General features: G+C 38.5%; 1 protein-coding gene and 1 long non-coding RNA gene across 2 annotated transcripts in view; one reads left to right on the plus strand and one right to left on the minus strand.

Moving 5' to 3' along the window:
- LOC145539833 (uncharacterized) overlaps positions 1–25,355 on the minus strand; it is a 386,573-nt gene that overhangs the window by 294,287 nt on the left and 66,931 nt on the right. The window lies entirely within an intron of this gene.
- RBP2 (retinol binding protein 2) overlaps positions 15,956–25,355 on the plus strand; it is a 44,257-nt gene continuing 34,857 nt past the window's right edge. Inside the window, exon 1 of the mRNA XM_081574018.1 lies at positions 15,956–16,039. The gene's annotated coding sequence lies outside the window, so the exon portion shown is untranslated. The remainder of the gene's footprint in view (positions 16,040–25,355) is intronic.

Here is a 25,355-nt window from a genome sequence, read left to right on the forward strand (position 1 = left end):
CAAAGATACAGCAATAGTAGATAATTCATATATTTTTTATGGGGATAAGAAATGGTAGTGCTGCTGTGAAAAAAACAGTCTGAAAATTTCTTTAAAGTTTAAACATATACTTATTATATAGCTCAGCAATCTCAATACGGGGTATTTTCCCCAGAGAAATAAAACCTTATATACACACAAAAAAACCTGTGCGTGAATGTTCATAGATGCTTCATTTGTAACATCTGAAAATGAAAAATTCCAAATTTTCTTTTAACAGATGAAATGTTAAACCACGGCATATCCATACAGTTGAATAAAAGTGAAAGTTAGTCGCTCAGTCGTGTCTGACTCTTTGGGACGCATGGACTGTAGCCCACCAGGCTCCTCTGTCCATAGGATTCTCCAGGCAAGAACACTGGAGTAGGTTGCCATTCCTTTCTCTGGGGGATCTTCCTGACCCAGAGACCAAACCCAGGTATCCTGCATTGCAGGCATATTCTATACCACTGAACCACCAATGGAATACTACTCAGCAATTAAATAAACAAACTATTGATTCTTAACAATAATTTGGATGGATCTTAGGGCATTAAGCAAAGTGGTGGTTTAGTTGCTCAGTAGTGTCTAACTCTTTTAGACCCCATGGACTGTAGCCCATCAGGCTCCTCTGTCCATAGGATTTTCCAGGCAAGAATACTGGACTGGCTTGCCATTTCCTTCTCCAGACCCAGGGATCGAACCCATGTCTCTTGTGTCTCCTGCATTGGAAGGCATGTTCTTTACTGACTGAGCTAGGAGAGAAGCCCTTAAGTAAATGGGAAAAAGCCAATTTCAAAAGTTGCATACTGTAAGATTTCATTTGTATGACATTACATAAATGACAAAATTATAGAAATGGAGGACACATCAGTGGTTGTCAGAAGTTCGGAAATGAGCAGGAAGCTGCTGCTGCTGCTAAGTCGCTTCAGTCGTGTCCGACTCTGTGCGACCCCATAGACGGCAGCCCACCAGGCTCCGCCGTCCCTGGGATTCTCCAGGCAAGAACACTGGAGTGGGTGCCATTTCCTTCTCCAGTGCATGAGAGTGAAAAGCGAAAGTGAAGTCGTTCAGTCGTGTCCAACTCTTAGTGACCCCATGGACTGCAGCCCACCAGGCTCTTCCCATCCATGGGATTTTCCAGGCAGCGGGAAGATGTAACTACAAAGGGGCAGGATGAGGAAGTTCTTTTGTGGGAAAGAAATCCTGTGTTTTGATTGTGGTGGTGGTTATATGAATCTATGTTGTTGTTATTCAGTCACTAAGTTGTGTCGATTCCTTGTGACCCCATGGACTGTAGCACACCTGGCTTCCCTGTCCTTCACTATCTCCTGGATTTTGCTCAAAGTCATGTCTATTGAGTTGGTGATGTTATCTAACCATCTCATCCTCTCTGCTCTCTTCTCCTTTTGCTTTCAGTATTTCCCAGCATCAGGGTCTTTTCCAATGAGTTGTCTCTTCACATCAGGTGGCCAAAGTATTGGAGCTTCAGCTATGAATTAATGTGATTAAATGGGCTTCACTGGTGGTTTAGCGGTAAAGAATCCACCTGCCAGTGCAGGAGCTGCAGAAGACTAGAGTTTGATCCCTAGGTTGGGAAGATCCCTTGGAGGAGGTCATGGCAATCCACTCCAGTACTCTTGCCTGGAGAATCTCACAGACAGAGGAGCCTGGTGAGCTAGAGTCCATAGAGTTGCAAAAAGTTGGACATAATTGAGTGACTGAACATGAACACACATACACAAAGACATACAAAAACAGAGGGCATGCAAAAAAAAAAAAAGGTGAAATCTGAATAACTTCTGTAGTCAGTTGTATTAATGGTGCCAGCCAATTTCTTGGTTTTGATAATGCTCTATAATTACAGAAGATGTCGCCACTGAAGGAAGCTAGATGGTGGGTGTATAGGACCTTGCCATACTCATTTTGCAATTTCTTCTAAGTCTATAATCATAGCAAAGTAAAAAGCTTTAAAAATAACACTACTTATAAAATCCTAAGGAATATGATTAAAACAGGGCTCAGAGGAAATATTCATATCCTTAAGCAATTAATATTCAACAAAGAAATTATAAAAATAATTAAATTATTAATTTGATAGTTAGAAAAAGCAGTAAAATAAGCATTAAAATAATAGGAAGAAGGAATTGATAACCCCAAAAGCAGACATTACTGGCACTGAAGATAGAAAAAGAACAAACTTGAGTGCTGAATCTTTAAAATTAAAATATAGAAAACACTGTGAAGTGAAGTGAAAGTCCCTCAGTCACGTCTGACTCTTTGCAACCCTATGGACTATACAGTCCATGGAATTCTCCAGGCCAGAGTACTAGCATGGTTAACTGTTCCCTTCTCCAGGGAATCATCCCAACCCAGGGATCAAACCCATGTCTTCCACATGGCAGGCAGATTCTTTACCAGCCAAGCAACCAGGGAACCCAAGAATTCTGGAGTGGGTAGCCTATCCCTTCTCCAGCAGATCTTCCTGACACAAGAATTGAACTAGGGTCTCTTGCATTGCAGGCTTCCCTGGTAGCTCAGAGACCCTGAGGTCTCCCTGTGGGAGACCCTGGGTTGGAAGATCCTCTGGAGAAGGAAATGGCAACCCACTCCAGTACCCTTACCTAGAAAATCCCATGGATGGAGGAGCCTTGTATGCTACAGTCCATGGGGTCGAAAAGAGTCAGACACGACTGAGCGACTTCACTCCTGCATTGCAGGCAGATTCTTTACCAGCTGAACTACTAGAGAAGCCCCAGAGAAACCACTAGCCAACCAAATTTTTGAAAAAATAAGAAACCATAGTACACAAGATTAAAATTGGAATGAAGAAATAGCCACTGATACAAGGAAATAAAAGTAAGTACAAATATTTCAAGAAACAGGAGCTTTTCAAGTAAAATATTTTTAAAAAAATCAAAACTGACCTTAGAATAGACAGGAGATCTAAAGAGATCTTTAAATTACTTAGTTGAAACTGAGCAAGTTGTCAAAGAACTACTCTTCCTCACAAAAGCACCAGACCCATAAGTTTTCAAAGGCAAATGTTATTAAATCCTAAAGGAATAAATAATGCCACTTTGCTTATTTTTCTTTCAAATTTTCATGGTATTTTTATGAATATATTTATTCCTTTTTTTCTTTTGTACTCTCATTCCCTGTATACCATAAGCTACCATTTTAGTAAGTTTAGTGTTGGCATATTTTTGCAAGATACGCTTTGTTTTGCGATACCGTACTTTTTTTTATTTAAGTAAATCGTATTTTGTTATATATGGCTCGTGCTTCTGAAATTGTAAGAAGTCTCTCCTTGCCCTTAGGTTCAAAAATGGTCCCCTACATTTTCTTTCAAAAATGTTACAGTTTTACTATTCACATTGAGGTCTTTAATTCACTTAGAATGCACGTTTGCATGGGCTATCAGGGAGATACATGGTTTTATTCTTTTCTGTATATTGAATCAGTTTGCTCACTCTCTGGCCCTTTCCCATTGATCTGTGGTGTCAATTCTATGGTATATTAACTTCCTGTACACACAGGGGTCTTTCTCTTGGTTCTCTATTCTGCTCCTTCTGTCTGTGTGTACTTGTGGTAATACTATAGTGCATGTATTACTGTAGCATTGTAGTATATCTTAACACTGTTAGGACACATCTCCATCTTTCACTCTTCTTAGACTAAGCTATTCATGGGCCTTTATTCCTCAATATAAATTTCAGAGCGATTTTATCATGTTCCCCCACCAAAAATTTCCACCTAGAATTTTGTTTGGGTATACACTGGATTTATAGATGAATTTGTCAGGGTATAGAGGCCTTCAGAATGCTAAATTATCTAATCCAAGAGTATAACACATCCCCATTTTTATTCAATTATCCATGTGACCTTTAATTGAGGCTTTTAAGATTTCTCCAAAGAGATTGTGTATGTTTTCATTTTTTCTTCATTTTATCATTTTTCTTTCATTTTTCATTTTTTCCTATATTTGTAGATTTCTTACCCTTGTAAATAATTTCTTCTTTTTTATTATATTTTCTAGTAAATTATGGATGACATAAAACAATGCTATTGATTTTTGTTGTTTCCTCTTATATCTGACCAAGTTTCTGAAATCTCTTATCAGTTCTAACAGATTGTGTGCTGATACTGACTTTTCCTAGGTAAATGATTTTATCACCTCAAATAATGACAGTTCTAAGTCTTCCAATCCCTATACTGCTTATATAAAGCAGTCAAGAGCAGAGAGAAAAAGAAGAAAAGCTTCCAAATTCATTTTACGAACTAGTGCAGTATTTATACCCAAAGCAGACAAGACAGTCTAAACAGAGAAAACTACATATTAGCCTAATTCATAAATATCTGTGTAGACATCGTAAATAAAAATTATAAAAATGTACTTTAAAAGAACAAGTCACCAGGAAAAATGGTGTTAATTTCTAGAGTGTAAGGAAGATTAAATGTTATTCACCATGTTAATATGTCAAAGGAGAAATTTATATGACCATCCCTTTGGATGTGGAACATCCATTTCTAACCTAAAAATGAAAGTTTAGTAAAATAAACATGGATGACTGACTTAGGTTAAAAACTGATCAGTCCTATTGGCAAGACATTAAAAGCATTTCTATTAAAAATCAAGAATAAGCTATAGATACCACTAATATTTTCCTGGAAGGATTAGACATTGCTAATCAAAATGAGTATAGGTGTAAATTGGAACTAAGTAGGCAAAACTATATTTGTATGCCTGCTGCATGCTCAGTCGTGCCCAACTCTTTGCGACCCCATGGGCTATAGCCCACCAGGCTCCTCTGTCTGTGAAATTTTCCAGGCAAGAATACTGTAATGGGTTGCCATTTTAAGGGATCTTCCCAACCCAGGGATCGAACTGTGTCTCTTGTATCTCCTGCAATGCCAGGTGGATTCTTTACCACTAGCACCACATACAGATGATATTATATTCAGGAAAATACAAGAATACAAGCAAATCAACTGAACAACTATTACAGATAATAAGAGAATTCAAAAAGGCCACAAAATATGCTCATAAATAGCTTTTCTATATATGAGCAAGAATTAGAAAATACAGAGGGAGACAATATTCCAATTATAGTGGTAACAACTGACAAAGTGTTTAGAAGTAATTACCAAAAATAAGGAAGATATATTTAAAACAAACTTTAAACTCAGTCTTCATATAAAATAAGAATTAATTTAATGAACACTCCTCCAGCACCTATGTAAATAATCAGGCCAAACCTTATGAGTAGAGTGTTATTTGTTATCAGGAATAATCTTTCTTGAGATTATTATGATTACAAGTAGGGGAGAGTATCAGGAAAATTGCAAAAGTCTTTGAAACAGGCAAAAACATATTATTAAGTGTCCTGTCTAGGCTAGCCATCCAAATTATCCTTGGTTGTCTTTGACTAGGCTATTTTGAATTAATGAATTAATGAAAAGCTCTACCCTGTTCTTGCATAGGAGAACCCAACATTATAAAAATGTCCTTTCTTCCTAAATTAATACATAAATAGAATATGAAAAGTTTCTCATTTTTATAACAAAATGGAATTTTAAATTAGTGAGGAAATGACTTGAAATGGTGCTAGATAATCAGTCACACATTTGGAAAAATAAGTAAGCTGAATCAAAGTTTATAAGCTAAAACTGAATGTGTAAACGTTCTAGAAATAACAGGAATTTTTTGTTTGTATTTTTTAAATTAATCTTAGGGTAGGGAAAGCCATTCTGAAACACAAACTTCAGAACCAATGAAGTAAAAGTTTGACACTTATAAATTAAAATGTCTGCACGAAACTTTCAGTTTAAAAATTTGGATTGAATACACAGATTTATCATCGTTTTTTTCCCAAAATTTCACTTAAGTGACAAAGTGTTGAAGAAAACATATGTTAAAGAAGAAGAAATCATGACCCTCATACAACGTATATACTTGGCAGAGATTTTATTTAACTTTCTAATTAATGAGGGAACCAGTAAGATGCTGTAGCTCTTACAATAGAGGCTTTAACTTACAGATTTATATTCCTCACCTAACAGAATCTATTCATTTTGCCACATTCAGGAGTCATTTGCCTAGTTATAGACTGGAAACATTTGCACTATTATTATTTTTTTAAGATTTTTTGATGTAGATCATTTTTAGAGGTTTTTTTTTTAATTGAATTTATTACAACATTGCTTCTGTTTTATGTTTTTGAGTTTGGGGCCACAAAGCATGTGGGATCTTGGCTCTCTGACCAGGGATTGAACCCGCATCCCCTGCATTAGAAGGCAAAGTCTTAACTACTAGACTGCCAGGGAAGTTCCTGCATTATTATTAGTTCTAACTTCTATCCCTGAAGTGTTGGAAAATAGCCTAGTCAAAGACAACCAAGGATAATTTGGACGGCTAGCCTAGACAGGACACTTAATAATATGTTTTTGCCTGTTTCAAAGACTTTTGCAATTTTCCTGATACTCTCCCCTACTTGTAATCATAATAATCTCAAGAAAGATTATTCCTGATAACAAATTACACTCTACTCATAAGGTTTGGCCTGATTATTTACATAGGTGCTGGAGGAGTGTTCATACAGGTCTCTAAATTTGCTGTGTGGTATCTAGACCAGCCTGCCAAGAAGGAGACACAGGTTCAATCTCTGCATTGGGAAGATTCCCCTGGAGAAGGAAATGGCAATCCACTCCAGTATTCTTGCCTAGGAAATCCCAAGTACCGAAGAGCCTTGCAGGGTACAGTCCATGGGGTCACAAAGAGTCAGACATGACTTAGCAACTAAACAACAAACAACATCTAGAGCAAAACAAGCTTGAACAATTACAAGATTATCTTCTAACTGAAAGTCTTCATAAGGCAACTCAGATTGAACTTTAAAAAACATCTATTATTTGCCATCCATGCCTAAGAAACTCTCTACTAGATTTTACTTGCAAAGTTCGATGACTCTCTTTTCTCAAGCTTCCTAAAATAACTTGGGTTTCTTCCCCCAAAGGAAGTCACCTTCCTTACTACCTGTGAGTCTGGACCCTGTAAACAAAGCACTCAGACCTGTTTTCCTGGGAGGCCACAACAGACAATGTCTCTTTAAGTACTACCAGACTTTGTTCCTTAAGAATGACTTGCCATGCCTGGTTAAAAGAGCATTGTACTCAAATATAACACTGCAGGAGGACCTTGGATGTTTAATCAATTTGTTTAATTATGTTCTCATATAAAGAAAGAGTTTTATTAAACTCACACAAATAATTATATTGCCATGAAAAGGAGACTCAGAAAGAGTTTCTGAATTGGTTGGTAAATTAGATATCACTTTTAAATGTTTCATTTTCGTTTAAAAAAGCAGAGTCTGCCAAATTGCTATAGGCTACAGGGAGCATGAGAAGACACAGAAAGGGCGTCCTTATAGATCTGGAAAAATTCAAACGACATCAGCAATATTCCAAACAAATAACCACAATAAAATGTTACACATCAGTTCATTCAGTTCTACATAATTAATTCTTGTTCCACTGGATCTTGGGTTAGTAGTCGCATGAAGCCATCTGTTTCTCAGTGAAAAGAGTTCTGGAAATCCCAACCACTCCGTTGATATGGTCTGAAAGTTGCCCAAGTGATTCCACCTCAGCTGCTTCTATCCAAGACTTGATATTTTGAAAGGTTAATATTTTACAGTACCTCTTTTCACAAGGCTCTGAGATTTTCCTTGTTTGTTGAAGACACAAACTCTGGCCTGATGCTTATAAAAGAGACTTCAGCAAGAGTTAGAGTAAAATACAAGCTATTTATAAATGACAAAGTTATAGTTTTGGTCACTGAAAAATTTCAAGCGTAGAAGGACTGATGAGAGTTTGTAATAAACAAAAGAATAATACAACTGGGACTTCCCCGATGGTCCGGTGGCTAAGATTTCATGCTCCCAAAGCAGGGGACCTGGGTTCAATTCCAGGTCAGGCAATTAGAGCCCACGTGCTCCAACTAAAGATCCTGCATGCTGCAACTAAGGCCCAGTGCAGCCAAATATATAAATAAATATTTTTAAGAAAAGAATAATACAACTGACAAGGATATTTGGATATTTGGTTGGTGGCATGCAAAACAAAGATAATAAACCCATTCTCCAAGAAAACGTTTTAAACAATATATCTTAGCTCAATGATAAAGTCTACTTTCTAAGAGGCCAGTGAATGCTACATCTGATTTATAAAATTGGATTATATTATTATTATATATTATTATTATATTATATATTATTATTATATTATATTATTATTATTATTATCTTAATATTATCTTAATATTATCTTAATCAAGATTAAGATAAATAGGGGGAAATTCAACAGAATAATTTTATAAGACCTTCAATCAGTGTTTTCCCTGAAATTAAAACTTACAGAAAGTGAGGCATTGAAAAATCTCCTGGAGCATCCCATAAAGCATAACATTTCTGAAATGATTTTATTAATAACACCTTACCTATAAAATTTAATTCACGGAAGGGTGAGCATCTCTTCTGATTTAACTCTTTCCATACAACTCTCCAAATATGATTATTTCTAGCATCCCTTTTTATAAGATAAAAGGACAAAATTTTGTGAGTTTCTTCTAGGAATCCTGTGGGAAATCTCAAAGGCTGCTTTAGGTGTGTAAGATATCTGGCAAGTTTTATTATCTTCTATTTTTCAGACCTGATTTTTAAAAGGCAGAAATCAAGAGCTGTCAAAGGAGATTTGGACACTTGATTAAGACAGAATAACGAGTACCTGAGAAACAATACTTGGTTGCTTATGAATCAAAGGAATAATAAAACATTCTAAAATGAACAAGAACCATAACACTTTCATAATTGAGGAATCTTTTTCTTTCTCCTCTTTTTTATAATTAAGAGTGTAAAGTCAACATACAGCATGTAAAATTATTCAGGTTAATCACAGAATCTGTGCTTTCTAGGTAGATTATACACAGAATATATAAAGTAACCAGTCATCCTGATTTCCCCAAGACTGTCCTGGTTTTAGCACAGAAAACTGTTTATCCCCAGAAACTCCACTGTCCCAGGCCAATCAGAAAGATGGATCACCCCAGAAAGAATAACCATTCAAACTGTAGGTGAAAGCATTAATTGAAAAACCAATGGAGCAAATCCATCAAGACTGAGAACTTTGCAAACATTTTAACACATTTTGTAGCTTGTGAGATTTAGTATTACAAACCAAGACAAGTAAAATTTACTTGTTTGATTCAGGACAAATCCAAGTTTTGTCCTTTATTATGCTCTTTTATACTCACCAAGCCTGATTACTTCTAGCATCTCTTTTATTCTAACACAGATCTCAAGGGGTCCACATGTTCAAATCTAATTTCATAATAGTATTTAGAGGCTATTTCAGTTAGCATGCTATGCGTTCATCATTGCTATCTTCAAGTGGATAAATGAATATTTTAAGTCTTTCTCAGTTTTGGTTTTTAATAAACATAACTAGCTATAAACACATAAATAAAAGCATTTTGTGCCCTCAATAGGCACAAAGTGATTTAAAGAAAAAAATCCCAAGAACCACTGCTTATGGAAAAGCAAAACCACATTCTCAGTCATATTTCTGTCATTATTGCAGTTGCAACCATTCATATTAATTATGACTTTTCACTAAAGTAATTAACTTCTGTTTCACAGAGAAAATAATTGAGAGCCGTTCTGTCATACTGAACTATTTTAGCAGATTAGCAAAGTTTATAATACATTTTTTCCAGCCACGTGCATTGCTGTGTGGCAAAAAATAAGCACATTCATTAACATGACTCATGTCTATAGCTTCTCTTATAGCACATACAAATACGCAAAATTATGCTTTGTAATCAGTGCATTAGTGTTCTAGGCTCTTAGAAAGTACCTAGATATCCATCGATCACATAATTAATTTAATTTAATATTAGCTTAAAATTTCAAGTTACCGAGAGATCCTGGAAATGATCTTCAAGCTGACATACTACAGAACACAATTACTGCTGAAATTGTTTATCAGAATCATGATTCAATGGCTGCTGCTGCTGCTGCTAAGTCGCGTCAGTCGTGTCCGACTCTGTGCGACCCCATAGACGGCAGCCCACCAGGCTCCCCCGTCCCTGGGATTCTCCAGGCAAGAGTACTGGAGTGGGTTGCCATTTCCTTCTCCAGGGCATGAAAGTGAAAAGTGAAAGTGGAGTCGCTCAGTCGTGTCCGACTCAGTGACCCCATGGACTGATTCAATGGAGTTGGACATAAATTTACATTTTCCATCCTCAAACATTATGGAGGAGTCACGTGAGCTAATTCAATCAACAAACCTGTAATCATTTGGGGAAAATATACCCAATTAGAAATAAGTGTTTGCTTGAATTACAGCTGACACTTGAACAATGGGAGGGTTGGGACCACCCACCCTCCATGCAACTGAAAATCCCCGTATAACTTGACAGTCAGCCCTTCCCGTCCACAGTTCAGTATCTGCAGAGTCAAATGTGGATCCTGTGATGAAAAAAACTATTTAGCAAAAAATTCTGTGTGTAAGTGGACCACTCAGCTCAAAGCCGTGTTGTTCAAGGATCAACCAGATACTTAACAGTGATAACTCAGAGAAGAAGACAAAGTTGTTTTTATTAACGCACACTAGTAAACTGACCTTGTTTGCCAAACATTTACTTTAATTATGTGAGTTTGGATTCTTAAAAAGGTTTCTGAGTGAGCTGCACAAAGAATAATTTTTAGCACATTTAAAGTGTTAGAAGTTTAATTATCCTATTTTTTCAGGACTTTATATCAGCACTTATTTATTTCATAAACCAATCAGAACAAAGCTCCTTTCATTTAAAAGACTTTATAATCTAATTAATTTATACCCTCCAGAAACAGGAAAATATACACAAGCACATTGAAAGGTAAAGTTCTTTCTAAATTATAGACAGAGAGCTTACAGCTTCAGTTTTATGACTTGTCACACAGGTTAAATGACACAGACAGAAATTAAAGAAACTTTTTTTTAACATTTTATTTATCAAAAACAACTGCTCTCTTTCTTAGTGGGCATGAATTTTTTAAATAATTTGTATTCAAACACATGAGCAAACAAATAAATAGCCAGATTCTCTGTTATCTCTCACCCAGCAGAAAGTAGGTATCTATCATTCATCTACAGAAATCACCAAATGGTCAGACCATTAAGCCAAGTTCCCAGTCATTGCTGTTGGCAATGAGGTATAATTTATGGGTTCTAAGTGAAACAAAACAAAAACACAAAATTAATTGAGAGGGAAAAAAATCCCAGAGAATACAGAGCTGGAAAGGTTAAAATTCTATTGACATTTGGGATTCGCCTCTAGGAGCCAAGAAGGAAATATGCTCTGGCTGAAGCTGTATCCTCCATGAAGGATACTCTGAGCACAGAGCCTAGGTGATTCTGTCAAGGTGAATCAATGGTGTGTCTCAGAAGCAACTCCAAAATTGTTAAAAGATGGTTTTTTAAAAAGATGAAATCATAGCTCTCATATAAATATAAAATGAACACTTAAATTAACTCATTAATTAATGAGGTAACCAATAAGATGTGGCAATTGGTTCAAATGAGGATCTAACTTACAGAGAGTTGTAATCTCTACTGGACAAAATATATATATATATTTATATCATATTTGTATGTATGTGTATATATAGAGAGAGAGAGAAAGAGAGAGCAAATAGAGGACATGAATATACATGTGGGAAGGGAAGGAGGAGCTGGTATGAGAGTTACATCTTCACCATTCACTGACAGAAGTCAACAAAAAATGTTTAAAATTGATATAATTTTAAAAGTGATATAATTTTCTTTAGAACTGTAGAGGCAAGGGCCAGCAAAACAACTAAAACAACTAAAGGTCATTAAAAATAAAAAAAAAGAGCTTCTTCTGGAAAGTAGGAATTTAGTGAGTAGGAATGGGGTAAAAGACTTCTACATTTAAAAAAGGTTTTATTCAGGTATAGTTGGTGTGTTGATACAATATTATGTAAGTTTCAGATGTACAACACAATGATTCACAAGTTTTAAAGGTTATACTTCATTTATAGTTATTATTAAATGTTGGCTATATTCCCTGTGCTGTACAACATCATTGTAGCTTGTTTTATACCTAGTAGTATAGTAGACCTCTTAATAGTAGTACCTCTTAATTCCCTACCCTTCTTGCCCCTCCCTCTTCCCTCTCCCCACTGGCAACCCTAGTTTGCTCTCTATTTCTTTTTCATTATATTCACTAGTTTGCTTTATTTTTTAGGCTCCAGATGTAAGTGATATCATATGTATTTTTCTTTTTCTGACTTATTTTGCTAAGCATAATACCCTCCAAGTCCATCTATATCGTTGCAAATAGCATAATTTCACCCTTTTTGATGGCTATGTAATATTCCATTGTGTATATACAAAGCACTTCTTTATCCATTCATCTGTTGGTGGACACTTAAGTTGCTTACATATCTTGGCAATTATAAATAATGCTTCTATAAACATTGGCATGCATATATCTTTATGAGTTAGTAATTTGGGTTGTTTTGGATATGTATCCAGAAGTGAAACTGCTGGGTCATATGGAAAGCTTATCCATTTATTATAAGCTTGTAGTGTTTTAATTTTGTAATATCTGCATGCACTCTTTTCAAAAATGTAGAAAAATACAAAAAAAGTGTTGTAAAGAAAGGTAAGAGCAACTAAGAGAAATAATTATAATAGTTGCACAGTAAGATTAATTTCCTTAATATATAAAAAGCTCTTTAAATCAATAAACAAGACTAATAGCACAATTTCAAATGAACAAAGGACATGAAAAGGAAGCTCATAGAAGAAGAAAAATGGTTCACAAAAATTTGAAACTATGTACAACTGTACTTATAAGAATCCATTTTAAAACAAGAAGGTACATTTTTTTAAACCTATGTGACAAAGATTTTTTAAATTATTTTCATGTACACGGGGTTGCCAAGAATGTGATGAAATAAGACCTCTCATAACTGGGAAAACCTACTTGAAAACCACTTTGACATTTTCCTTAATGTGCACAAAAACATTATATACACAATAGATCAGAATAACACCAGTTTGTCATTACAAGTAATACTGACAATCCAAATGACCTTCAGCTCAGGACCAGCTAAATTAAGTATGGTACTTGCAATCAATAGGATACTATACAACGGTCAGAAAGAATGAAAAAATTCTCTCTGTATTGACATGGAAAGTTTGCCAAGATAAGTAAAAAGAAAACTGTAGATCCAAATTTGTATATTTTCCTTTTTGGATAAACAGGCAAGAGGGAGAAAATATTTCATATTTGGCTTTACACACATAAAGAAATTCTGAAGAGATACACAAACAGTTGATACAAATGGTTTTGCATTTGGCAGGAGCAGCAGTGGGACCTGAACATAGGCGAACGAGCATTTTCGTTGTGTTTTATATGTTTTCATACTACCTGAATTTCTAACCATGTGAATATGTTACCTGTTCAAAAATGCAATAACATATGAATAAATAAGTAAATAAGAATGAAGTAGATCATGTATGCTGATTTGGAAAGATTTCCAAGATATATTAAATGGAAACATCAGGCAGTCCTTAGGACTGGTGGAAGGAAAGCTCAGTGGAAGAAGTTTCCATCAGGTGTGACTTTCAACGACAATCCAGGGATTCTTGGAGAGGAAGGAACAGCCCTCTTGGGAAGAGGTGGTCTGGGATGACCCCTGCCAGCTCCTTACTTCCTCCTGACTATTGGTAAGAGGATGAGGAGGGTGGACGACAAGAGAATTGCAATTGGGCCCCTCCCTGGGCCAGAGCGATTTGATACTGATTTGAGGATTTGTGACCTCCTGCTCTCCTAGCCTGCTTTCTGGGAGCAAAGTTGAAGAAGCACAATTCACATAAAACTAAACCCAGACGCAGCGCTGCCTGGTGGCTGAAGGAAGTCTCAGGTTTCCTTCTCCCTGTGTCTTCAGGTGAAGACAAATTCAATGGCTTCTACCCAACCTGAGTAAACAAAAATTTACTCAGGGCCACGTGAGGATCTGGGTCTGGAGTCCCACCTCTGGCAGCAGGGGGCACAGATTTAACCTGGTCTCTGTAATCTCATGGGAGCATCTGGTTGGGAAACATTCAAACTGATTCACATCCATGGCTGAGGTCGGCAGTCTATTCAGCCAAGGGCAGTGCAACCAGGCACTCCTCACCAGCCCAGCATTGGTCCAAACACAGCTACATGCTCCCATGTGGCTTCCTTGAGGCCACTGTGGGCACAAGGGTGGCCATGGCCATTACTAATACCTATTCCTTAGGCTTGGCTTTCCTGAGTCCAGGGAGCAGCGCCTGCAGAAAACGCTGCAGGGGGACTATAAAAGGCAGTGTAGGGACTTTTCTGGTGGTCCAGTGGTTAAGACACAGGTGGTCCAGGGGACACGGGTTCAATACCTGGTCCGGGAAGATTCCGTATGACACAGAGCAACTAAGCCTGTGCACCACAACTACTGAGTTCATAGTCTAGAGCTGAAGAGCCACAACTACTGAGCCCATGTGCTACAGCTACTAAAACCCGTGCGCCCTAGAGGCCATGCTCCACCACAAGAAAAGCCACCACAATGAAAAACCCGCACCCCACAATGAAGAGTAGTCCCCACTCACCACAACTAGAGAAAGCCTAAGTGCAACCAGCTCAGCCAAAAATTAAAAAAAAAAGAATCCCTGGTCAGGAAGCTACGATCCCACATGCCTCAGATCAGCTAAGCCCATGCACGACAACAAAGATCCACGCCTGCAACTAAGAGCCAAGGCAGCCAAATAAATATTAAAAACAACAACAACAACAAAAAAAACTGGTGCTTTTTCTGGCTCAACATCTTTGGCCACCCTCTGCTCTCTTTTCACACATGCATGCATGCATACTAAGTCCCTTCAGTTGTGTCCGACTCTTTGTGACCCCATGGACTGTAGCCTGCCAGGCTCCTCTGTCCATGGGATTCTCCAGGCAAAAATACTGGAGTGGGTTGACCTCATTGGAATTCATACTTGCTTGCTTTTTCCCTAGCTTTCCCATGTTTTAATGTATATAATGTGATGTATCAATGGTTCTCCCACTTTGGCAGGTATCGGAATCACCTGGGGAGGAATAAGGCACACAGAAGCTCAGCATCCTTAAAGTAGCATAGGGTCTGCCCTCTGTGTTTTTACCAAGTTCATCAAGTGATTCCTATAGGACCAAAGCTGGAGAATGACTGCACTAAATTTTTTCAGCCATCCAATTTAATCTTCAATACTGCTTTAGGTGGTAACTACTATGTTCCTCAATTAGAAAATAAGATCCAATAGGCCAGATATAAAAGTGTCTGGATTCAAGTCTACCATCTTCTTACTAGCTGTGTGACCTTTGGGAAGGCACCTAACCTCTCTGAACCTCATCTTCATCATCTTTATAGTAACATCCCCCTATCTTAAAGGGTTGCTAAGAGAGTTAAAAGAAATAAGCCAGGACAAGTTCTCAGTGCTCACAAGGTCATAATTGTTTTGTAATCAAGGGTCAAGCCACTTATTGGAAACAAAACACTATGTAATAAAAGTTTTTGAATTGGAACATCTTCATTGATTTTAACACATCAAACGGCATTTGATAAATGATGGGAGAGTATATGGACCAATACATTATTGATTAACTCACCAATGCTTTCGTTTAATTTGAAGTCTTAAAAAGAAAGATTGTTAGTAACTCATAACTCCATTGGTAGTCAAAGTCTTTCTGCTCTTCCTTCCACAGAAAAATGCAGAAAATTGGATCTTCTGCTGTGGAAAGTCCCTCTCCTATTCATACGCAAGACAAGCAGTTTTCACTCCACAAACATTTGTTTATTTCTCATCTTCCATTTCCTAGGCACTGAGGATGTGGCGGTAAATAAAACAGAAAATGCCTAATTTGGGAAGTGTGAGACATTCCTTCAGTCTGGTGGAAGGAAAGGTTAGTGGGAGAAAGTTTCTATCGGTTGTGAAGCCAATGGCAATCCAAAAATCCTTGGAAGAAAGGCAGGAACAGCTCCCTTGGGAAGAAGTGGTCTGAAGTGGTCTGGGGTGACCCCTGCCACCTCAGGACCTCCTCCGGACAGTTGGTAAGTCAGAAGGGGAGGCGGAGGACACGAGAATTGCAAATGGGCCCCTTCCTGAGCCAGAGCAATTTGATTCCTGTGGCCCTGGGAGGGATGAAGGTTTGTGACCTCCTGCTCTCCTGGCCTGCCTTCTGGGAGCAAAAGCGGAAAAGAAGCACAGTTTGCATAAAACTAAAGCAAGACTCCAGGTGGCTCAAACGGTAAAGAGTCTGCCTACAGTGCAGGAAACTTGGGTTCGATCCCTGGGTCAGGAAGATCCCCTGGAGAATGAAATGGCTACCCATGCCAGCATTCTTGCCTGGAGAATTCTATGGACAGAGGAGCCTGGTGGGATACAGTCCATGGGGTCACAAAGAGTCGGACATGACTGAGTGACTAACACTTTGAAAGCCAGGCCCAGTACTGCTGGCGGCTGGAGAAAGTCCCATGACCCTTTCCTTCTGGGTCTTCAGGTGAAGACAAGTCTGAGGGAAAGTCTAATTCCCATAATAGGCACATCTAGCTGGATGAGACAAACAAATCGAAAGGGAGTTGCTCAACAGAAAAGGGAGGAGAGGAAAGGGCTCTGCAGAGAAGCTCAGTGAGCACCCCGTTGGTGACATTTGTCTTTAAAGGGCACGCCTTTTCACCTCATAAGAAGGAGAGAGGGTGGAGCTGGGCAGGCCTGGGCTGGAGAGGCTTCCTGGCTTCCCGGAGCCAGCCTGGAGCCGAGCTGCCTACAGTCAGATGCTCTGAAGGACTTCAGGTAAATACCTGGGGATCTCTGCTGTGTGTGCTCTTAGCTGAATAATTTATCTCAGATCCAGGCTTCTTGACAGGTCCACATCTTCACTTTTTAGTGTGGTCTCAAGAAAGTTTCTTTCAACTTAGAAAGATTCATTTACGACTGATGAGTTTTCCCAGTCTTCAGAGTCACCTGAAGGATTCTACAAAGAGTCAGGTAAACAAATTCAGTAGTGGAGACACCCAGGCACCTGAGAAGATGGACCATCCAAGCATCTGATTTGTTAGTATGAATGGAGACTTAAAGGGCCTTGTGCTGTGCTTAGTCAATCAGTCATGTCCGACTCTGCAACCCCATGGACTGCAGCCCGCCAGACTCTTCTGTCCATGGGAATTCTCCAGGCAAGAATACTGGAGTGGGTTGCCATGTCCTCCTCCAGGAAGGGACCCTAAGACAGAACTTTTGAAACTGGAGCTCTGCTGCCAATTCTAAGATGAGTGAGTGCGTGTTAGTCACTTCAGTCACTTCCAACTCTTCATGACTCTACGGACTGTACCTGCCAGTCTCCTCTGTCCATGGGATTCTCCAGGCAAGAATACTGGAGTGGGTAGCCATTTCCTACTCCAGGGGATCTTCCCAACCCAGGGTTCAAACCTGAGTCTCTTGTGTCTCCTGCATTGGCAGGTGGGTTCTTAACCACTAGCGCCACCTGGGAAGCCCTCTAAGAAGAATGGTCTTCCGTGAACAGAGGTGTAGAGGACAATACTAGCTGACTTGTTGAGTGACAATTGCTTTCTTTCATCCATTGTCCCTCACTTTTCCCCCTGAGAACCCTCTCCAATTGCTCCCCATCCACTTCACAGACAGATCTGAGGTGGAAGATTGTGTCAAAGCTGTGTTTCGTTGAAGACCTGTGTCATATACTTGCTAGGAGCTTGAGCTATGACCCCTGCCATTGCCACTACCTTGGAATAAACCTGTGCTATGTGCTAGGGACTCTGCCAAGAGCTTTATGTTTATGACCTCCTTTAATTCTTACTATGACCCCAAGACTCAAAAAACAAATCTGAAACTCAACTAAATTTCCAAGGATCGCACTGCTAGGAAGTAGTGAAACTGGATTCAACACTGGGTGTGCCGAGCTCCAAAACTTCTTAAAATTTGATTTTTCCATTGTTTCCCATTTTTTTTCCCCATTACTCTCTAACAGTGGTTCTCAAATTGTGGTCCTGAACCAGCAGCATTAACACCACCAGGGAACTTAGTAGAAATGTAAATTCTTGGGTCACACTCCAGGCCCTTTGAATCAAATTCTAGGGGTAGTATCCAACAATGTATGTTTTTATAAGTCCTCCAAATGAATATGATGTTGTCTGGAGTTTGAGAACCACTGCTCTAGAGGCTCCTCTTGTTTTTAAGATATTACACCTACATTTCTTATAAACATCTAGTCAATAAACAGTTAGAACCTCCTTTAGTACCTGTTCGACTTCACTTTCACTTTTCCCTTTCATGCACTGGAGAAGGAAATGGCAACCCACTCCAGTGTTCTTGCCTGGAGAATCCCAGGGACGGCGGGGCCTGGTGGGCTGCCGTCTACGGGGTCGCACAGAGTCGGACACGACTGAAGCGACTTAGCAACAGCAACAGCACTTCATGTCAATCAGCTAACTTCTCATGTGATCAAAACATGGGATTTTAGTTTAGGTTGAAACTAAATATTTTTTACATAAACAATCATGAATGAATTCATGAATAAAAACAGTTGTATTCATTTTTATTAAGTAAAATTTACATACAATAAAAAGGAATATATATTAATTGTAGAGTTTGAGTTTTGGTAATATTCTTACAATCACCATCTCAACTATAGAGCATTTCTATCCTGCCTCCCCAAGAAATTTTTCATGTGCCTTTTCCTATCTTTACTTCTCTTCCCATAACATCAAATCACTGACCTGTCTTATTATCATTGTAGATAAGATTTGTTTTTTTCTAGACTGTCATATAAATGGAACCATGTAGTATATGATCTTTTGTGTCAAGTTTCTTTCCCTCAGCATAATGTCTGAGATTCATCCATGCTGTTATATATATATTAGGAGATTGTTCCTTTTACTGTTAAACAGTATTCCATTTTGTGAATATATCACAATGTATTTATTAGCTTGCTGATGGATGTTTGAGTTATTTCCAGTTTGAGGCTATTAAATGTGAAACTATTTTAGTTTTTAAAATCTTCACATTTTAATGAAGTTTGCTGGGTTTGTAATTTTTATACCAAAGTATCCCCCCTTATCACTCTACGATATTATTCTATTGTTATCTTTCATCAGAGTTGTTTAGAAGTGTGATATCAATTTGATTATTGTATTGTTTATAGTAATCTATATGGTTGTTTTTGTTTTCTCTGTAATATTTAAAGTTTTCTTTTATTTTGATGTTCTAAACTTCTACCAGTGTTTTCTGTGTTACATACATCCTGCATATCTCTCCTCAGCTGTGTTTAATCAGTTATTTAACTCCTCTGTTACATTTTAAATTTTAATGACTGTATTTTAAAATTTTTACTACTCTTTTATTATTTTTAATCTATCTTTTTAAAAAATCACTTTATCCTTTTTTATGTTTTTAGGTGCTTTAAATTTATTTAAGTTTAACATACTTATTTATAGTTTATTTGATTATTTTTATTATCTGAAGCTCTTGGAAGTCTAATTGGAATGTAAGTTTCTGCTGATGCTCACTTTCTGGTGGATTAATTTAATGTGTGTTTTGTAATTTTAGATTATGAGCTCACATTTGACATGGCTTTATCACAGGGAATTCTGGCTGGTCTGGTTTGAAGGTGTGTCCCTCCAGTCAGCTTTTACATTTACTTCTTTCTAGCAGCCTACAAGTATTGCAAGCTTAACACTCCATTTATTTTAATATATTGGCTACCAGGAAGCATAAATTCAAACCCTAAACCAGAGTCAGAGCAGGCAAGAACCTTTTTTTTACCTTAAATAATGTGTGCTCAGTCACTCAGTTGTGTCTGACTCTTTGCCCATCAGGCTCCTCTGTCCATGGAATTTTCAGGCAAGAATACTGAAGTGGGCTGCCGTTTCCTATTCCAGGGGATCTTCTCAACCCAAGGATCGAACCAGTGTCTCCTGCATCTCCTGCATTGGCAGGCAGATTCTTCACCACTGAGCCACCTGGGAAGCCCAACTCACATAGAACCCAAGCCAAATAAACAAACTTTCTTGTTGTCTCTAGGTAGATTTCGGCTTTCACGTTCTCACTGAGGGACTAATCCATCAGGCATTTTGACTTTCTGCAAGCCTCTCAGTTTCAGCTTCCTGCTTACACAGGGTAAATGCTCCCCACCCCCATCCCCAAGACCTATACAACTCAAGTCCCTGGCTTTTTGCAATTGGCAAACCCATTCTTTTTGTCAACCTCCTTTCCTACTAGCACAGGTTTGTTTGTTTGTTTGTTTGTTTGTTTTGCTACTTTCTTGCAAGGAAGGCCTGTAGGGCAGAGCCCCCAACCTCTGGGATCTAATGCCTGATGATCCAAGGTGGAGTTGATGTAATAATAATAGAAATAAAGTGAACAATAAATGTAATGCGATTGAATCATCTCAAAACCATCCCCCTACCCCCAGTCCATGGAAAAAATGTCTTCCATAAAACCAATCCCTGGTGCCAAAAATGTTGGGGACTGCTGGTAGGGGTCCCCAGGAGACTCAGGCAGGGGTAGGAATCTGAACATGGAGAGGAATACCTATCTCTTCAACCCAGGAGGCTGAATGCTCAGCCTACAGCAGATTCTGGCCAGACTTCAAAGGATGAAGCCCAAGGTTCCCTTATCTGTCCACTTCTGCTGCCTTCACTCATTCTCCATTTGTTGTAAAGTTTTCCTTTACTCCTCTTTCCCTTTCATCCAATTGGCCTTTGGACAACAGCTGGGCCATTTTTTTTACTGTGTCTTTCTGACTCTAGTATTTTTACTGAAAAAATATAAGTGTATTCTTTTATACCCCCAAACCACACACACTGTTACTAAAAGGTGTGGGGTCTGGCTGCTCACCACCCAAAAGTCAATAAACAGGCCAGGCTGGTGGGAAGGAGAGTTTGCTTTATTTCAGATGCCAGCAACTGATGTGGAGAGCAGACATGTGTCCAAAGGCCAACTCCCCCTACTGGCAACAAGTGGGGTAAGAGCTTTTAGACAGAAGTAGGGGGCTACATGTAAAAACAGCACAGTCAGTTCTGACAGTCATTTTCATATTGGTCATCGATGGTCTGATTAGTGCATGTTGATTGTTTTAGGTGCAGTTAATCTTCAGTTCTAGGATTTCTTTGAAACCAGTTCTTAGAACTGTGGCAGCTCATGTCCTGGGTACAGTCTGGTCATCATGTAGTTAACTTCTCCACCTGGGGTTTTCGGTATCTCTAAGACAGCTCACAGGATATGGCTCAGAATATTGTCTATAGCCCTTGAAAAAGAACTAAAGATCCTTGACTATGCTTAATGAATACATTATTATTACTTGGTCTTCTGTGACTATTTTCCTTTGCTCGTCTATGTTCTCATTTCTCTGATTAAACTTTTTCTTTGATTAAAGTTTTACTCTGGCAAAAGGCAACCAGAGGATGTGGTGAGGGGGCAAGGACCATAGGGTCTTTCCCTATTCAACAGCAGAACAATTGTCTTAGATTTAGAGCTTCAAAGTGTCATAATTAAAATCAGAGACTCGTGGTTTATCCATCTCAGTCCTCACCTCCATTCTTCAGAGTGTAGTTAGGGCTCAGGCCACAACTCTCAGAACCACGTGTCAGAGCAGTAAGTCAACCTATCTTCTGATCTACTGGGATAGCCTATTTGAAGAACAGTCCTGAACCAAGAGTCCTTGTCCAAATGCCAGCCATGCACCCCTCCTTGGTCAAGGTAATCTTCAGCTTTTTCCTGGGGTCTCAAGCAGAGTCCCACTACCCTCACTACCTTCAATCTGGCCTTCCCCTGGGTCCTGCTTGCTTTCAGTAGATCCATGCTCTGAAAACATGCTTTTCTTGAGTAACCCCACTGCTTAGATGCCTTGAGGTACCTTACCAGAAAGTAAGTGAGAATAAGGTTCTCAAATCAAATCCCAATCCAAGCTGCCTTTTCCAAGCTGAACTTGTTGTTCGGTCGCTCAGTCGTGTCTGACTCATTGCGACCCCATGGACTATAGCATGCCAGGGCTCCGTGTCCTTCAGTATCTGCTGGAGTTTGCTCAAACTCATGTCCATTGATTTGGTGATACCATCCAACCATTTCATTCTCTGCTGCCCCCTTCTCCTTCTGCCTTCAATCTTTCCCAGCACCAGGGCCTTTTTCAATCAGCCAGCTCTTCACATCAGGTGGCCGAAGTATTGGAGCTTCAGCTTCAGCATCAGTCCTTCCAATGAATATTCAGGACTGATTTCCTTTAGGATTGACTAGCTGATTACCTTGCAGTCCAAGGGACTCTCAAGGGTCTTTTCCAGCACCACAATTTGAAGGTATCAATTCTTAAGCACTCAGCCTTCTGTATAGCTTTGACTATATGAACCTTTGTGAGCAAAGTGATGTCTTTAGCACCCTGTTGTTGTTGTTTTTTTTCCAAATAAATTTATTTATTTTAGTTGGGGGCTAATTACTTTACAATATTGTAGTAGTTTTTGCCATACATTGACATGAATCAGCCATGGGTTTACATGTGTTCCCCTTCCTGAACCCCCTCCCACCTCCCTCCCCATCCCATCCCTCTGGGTCATCCCATTGCCCCAGCCCTGAGCATTTGTCTCATGCCTCGAACATGGAATGGTGTTCTGTTTCACATATGATAATATACATGTTTCAATGCTATTCTCCCAGAACGTCCTACCCTCACCTTCTCCCTCAGAGTCCATAAGACTGTTCTATGCATCTGTGTCTCTTATTCTGTCTCGCATATAGGGTTATCTTTACCATCTTTCAAATTCCACATATATGCATTAGTATACTGTATTGGTGTTTTTCTTTCTGGCTTACTTCACTCTGTATTATGGGCTCCAGTTTCATCCATCTCAATAGAACGGATTCAAATGTTTTTTTTTTTTAATGGCTGAGTAATATTCCATTGTGTATATGTACCACAGCTTCCTTATCCATTCGTCTGCTGATGGACATCTAGGTTGCTTCCATGTCCTGGCTATTGTAAACAGTGCTGCGATGAACATTGGGGTACACGCGTCTCTTTCAATTCTGGTTTCCTCGATGTGCATGCCCAGCAGTGGGATTGCTGGGTCATATGGCAGTTCTAGTCCCAGTCTTTCAAGGAATCTCCACACTGTTCTCCATAGTGGCTGTACTAGTTTGCATTCCCACCAACAGTGTAAGAGGGTTCCCTTTTCTCCACACCCTCTCCAGCATTTATTGCTTGTAGACTTTTGGATAGCAGCCATTCTGACTGGTATGAAATGGTACCTCATTGTGGTTTTGATTTGCATTTCTCTAATAATGAGTGATGTTGAGCATCTTTTCATGTGTTTGTTAGCCATCTGTATGTCTTTTTTGGAGAAATGTCTGTTTAGTTCTTTGGCCCATTTTTTGATTGGGTCGTTTATTTTTCTGGAATTCAGCTGCAGGAGTTGCTTGTATATTTTTGAGATTAATTGTTTGTCAGCTGCTTCGTTTGCTATTATTTTCTCCCATTCTGAAGGCTATCTTTTCACCTTGCTTATAGTTTCCTTTGTTGTGCAAAAGCTTTTAATTTTAATTAGGTCCCATTTGTTTATTTTTGCTTGTATTTCCAATATTCTGGGAGGTGGGTCATGGAGGATCCTGCTGTGATTTATGTCAGAGAGTGTTTTGCCTATGTTTTCCTCTAGGAGTTTTATAGTTTCTGGTCTTACATTTAGATCTTTAATCCATTTTGAGTTTATTTTTGTGTATGGTGTTAGGAAGTGTTCTAATTTCATTCTTTTACAAGTGGTTGACCAGTTTTCCAAGCACCACTTGTTAAAGAGATTGTCTTTTCTCCATTGTATATTCTTGCCTCCTTTGTCGAAGATAAGGTGTCCATAGGTGCGTGGGTTTATCTCTGGGCTTTCTATTTTGTTCCATTGATCTATATTTCTATCTTTGTGCCAGTACCATACTGTCTTGATGACTGTGGCTTTGTAGTAGAGCCTGAAGTCAGGCAGGTTGATTCCTCCAGTTCCATTCTTCTTTCTCAAGATTGCTTTGGCTATTCGAGGTTTCTTATATTTCCATACAAATTGTGAGATGATTTGTTCTAGTTCTGTGAAAAATACCATTGGTAGCTTGATAGGGATTGCATTGAATCTATAGATTGCTTTGGGTAGTATACTCATTTTCACTATATTAATTCTTCCAATCCATGTACACAGTATATTTCTCCATCTGTTTGTGTCCTCTTTGATTTCTTTCACCAGTGTTTTATAGTTTTCTATATACAAGTCTTTTGTTTCTTTAGGTAGATATATTCCTAAGTATTTTATTCTTTTTGTTGCAATGGTGAATGGTATTGTTTCCTTAATTTCTCTTTCTGTTTTCTCATTATTGGAGTATAGGAATGCAAGGGATTTCTGCGTGTTAATTTTATATCCTGCAACTTTACTATATTCATTGATTAGCTCTAGTAATTTTCTGGTAGAATCTTTAGGGTTTTCTATATAGAGGATCATGTCATCTGCAAACAGTGAGAGTTTTACTTCTTCTTTTCCTATCTGTATTCCTTTTATTTCTTTTCCAGCTCTGATTGCTGTGGCCAAAACTTCCAAAACTATGTTGAATAGTAGTGGTGAAAGTGGGCATCCTTGCCTTGTTCCTGACTTTAGGGGAAATGCTTTCAATTTTTCACCATTGAGGATAATGTTTGCTGTGGGTTTGTGATATATAGCTTTTATTATGTTGAGGTATGTTCCTTCTATTCATGCTTTCTGGAGGGTTTTTATCATAAATGGATGTTGAATTTTGTCAAAGGCTTTTTCTGCATCTATTGAGATAATCATATGGTTTTTATCTTTCAATTTGTTAATGTGGTGTATTACATTGATTGATTTGTGGATGTTAAAGAAACCTTGCATTCCTGGGATAAAGCCCACTTGGTCATGATGTATGATCTTCTTAATATGATGTTGGATTCTGTTTGCTAGAATTTTATTAAGGATTTTTGCATCTATGTTCATCAGTGATATTGGCCTGTAGTTTTCTTTTTTTGTGGCATCTTTGTCTGGTTTTGGAATTAGGGTGATGGTGGCCTCATAGAATGAGTTTGGAAGTTTACCATCTTCTGCAATTTTCTGGAAGAGTTTGAGTAGGATAGGTGCTAGCTCTTCTCTAAATTTTTGGTAGAATTCCGCTGTGAAGCCGTCTGGTCCTGGGCTTTTGCTTGCTGGAAGATTTCTGATTACAGTTTCGATTTCCATGGT

The sequence above is a fragment of the Giraffa tippelskirchi genome, chromosome 2 (assembly GCF_054371585.1).
Source record: "Giraffa tippelskirchi isolate mGirTip1 chromosome 2, T2T-mGirTip1v1.2.pri, whole genome shotgun sequence".
NCBI classification, from domain to species: Eukaryota; Metazoa; Chordata; class Mammalia; order Artiodactyla; family Giraffidae; genus Giraffa; species Giraffa tippelskirchi.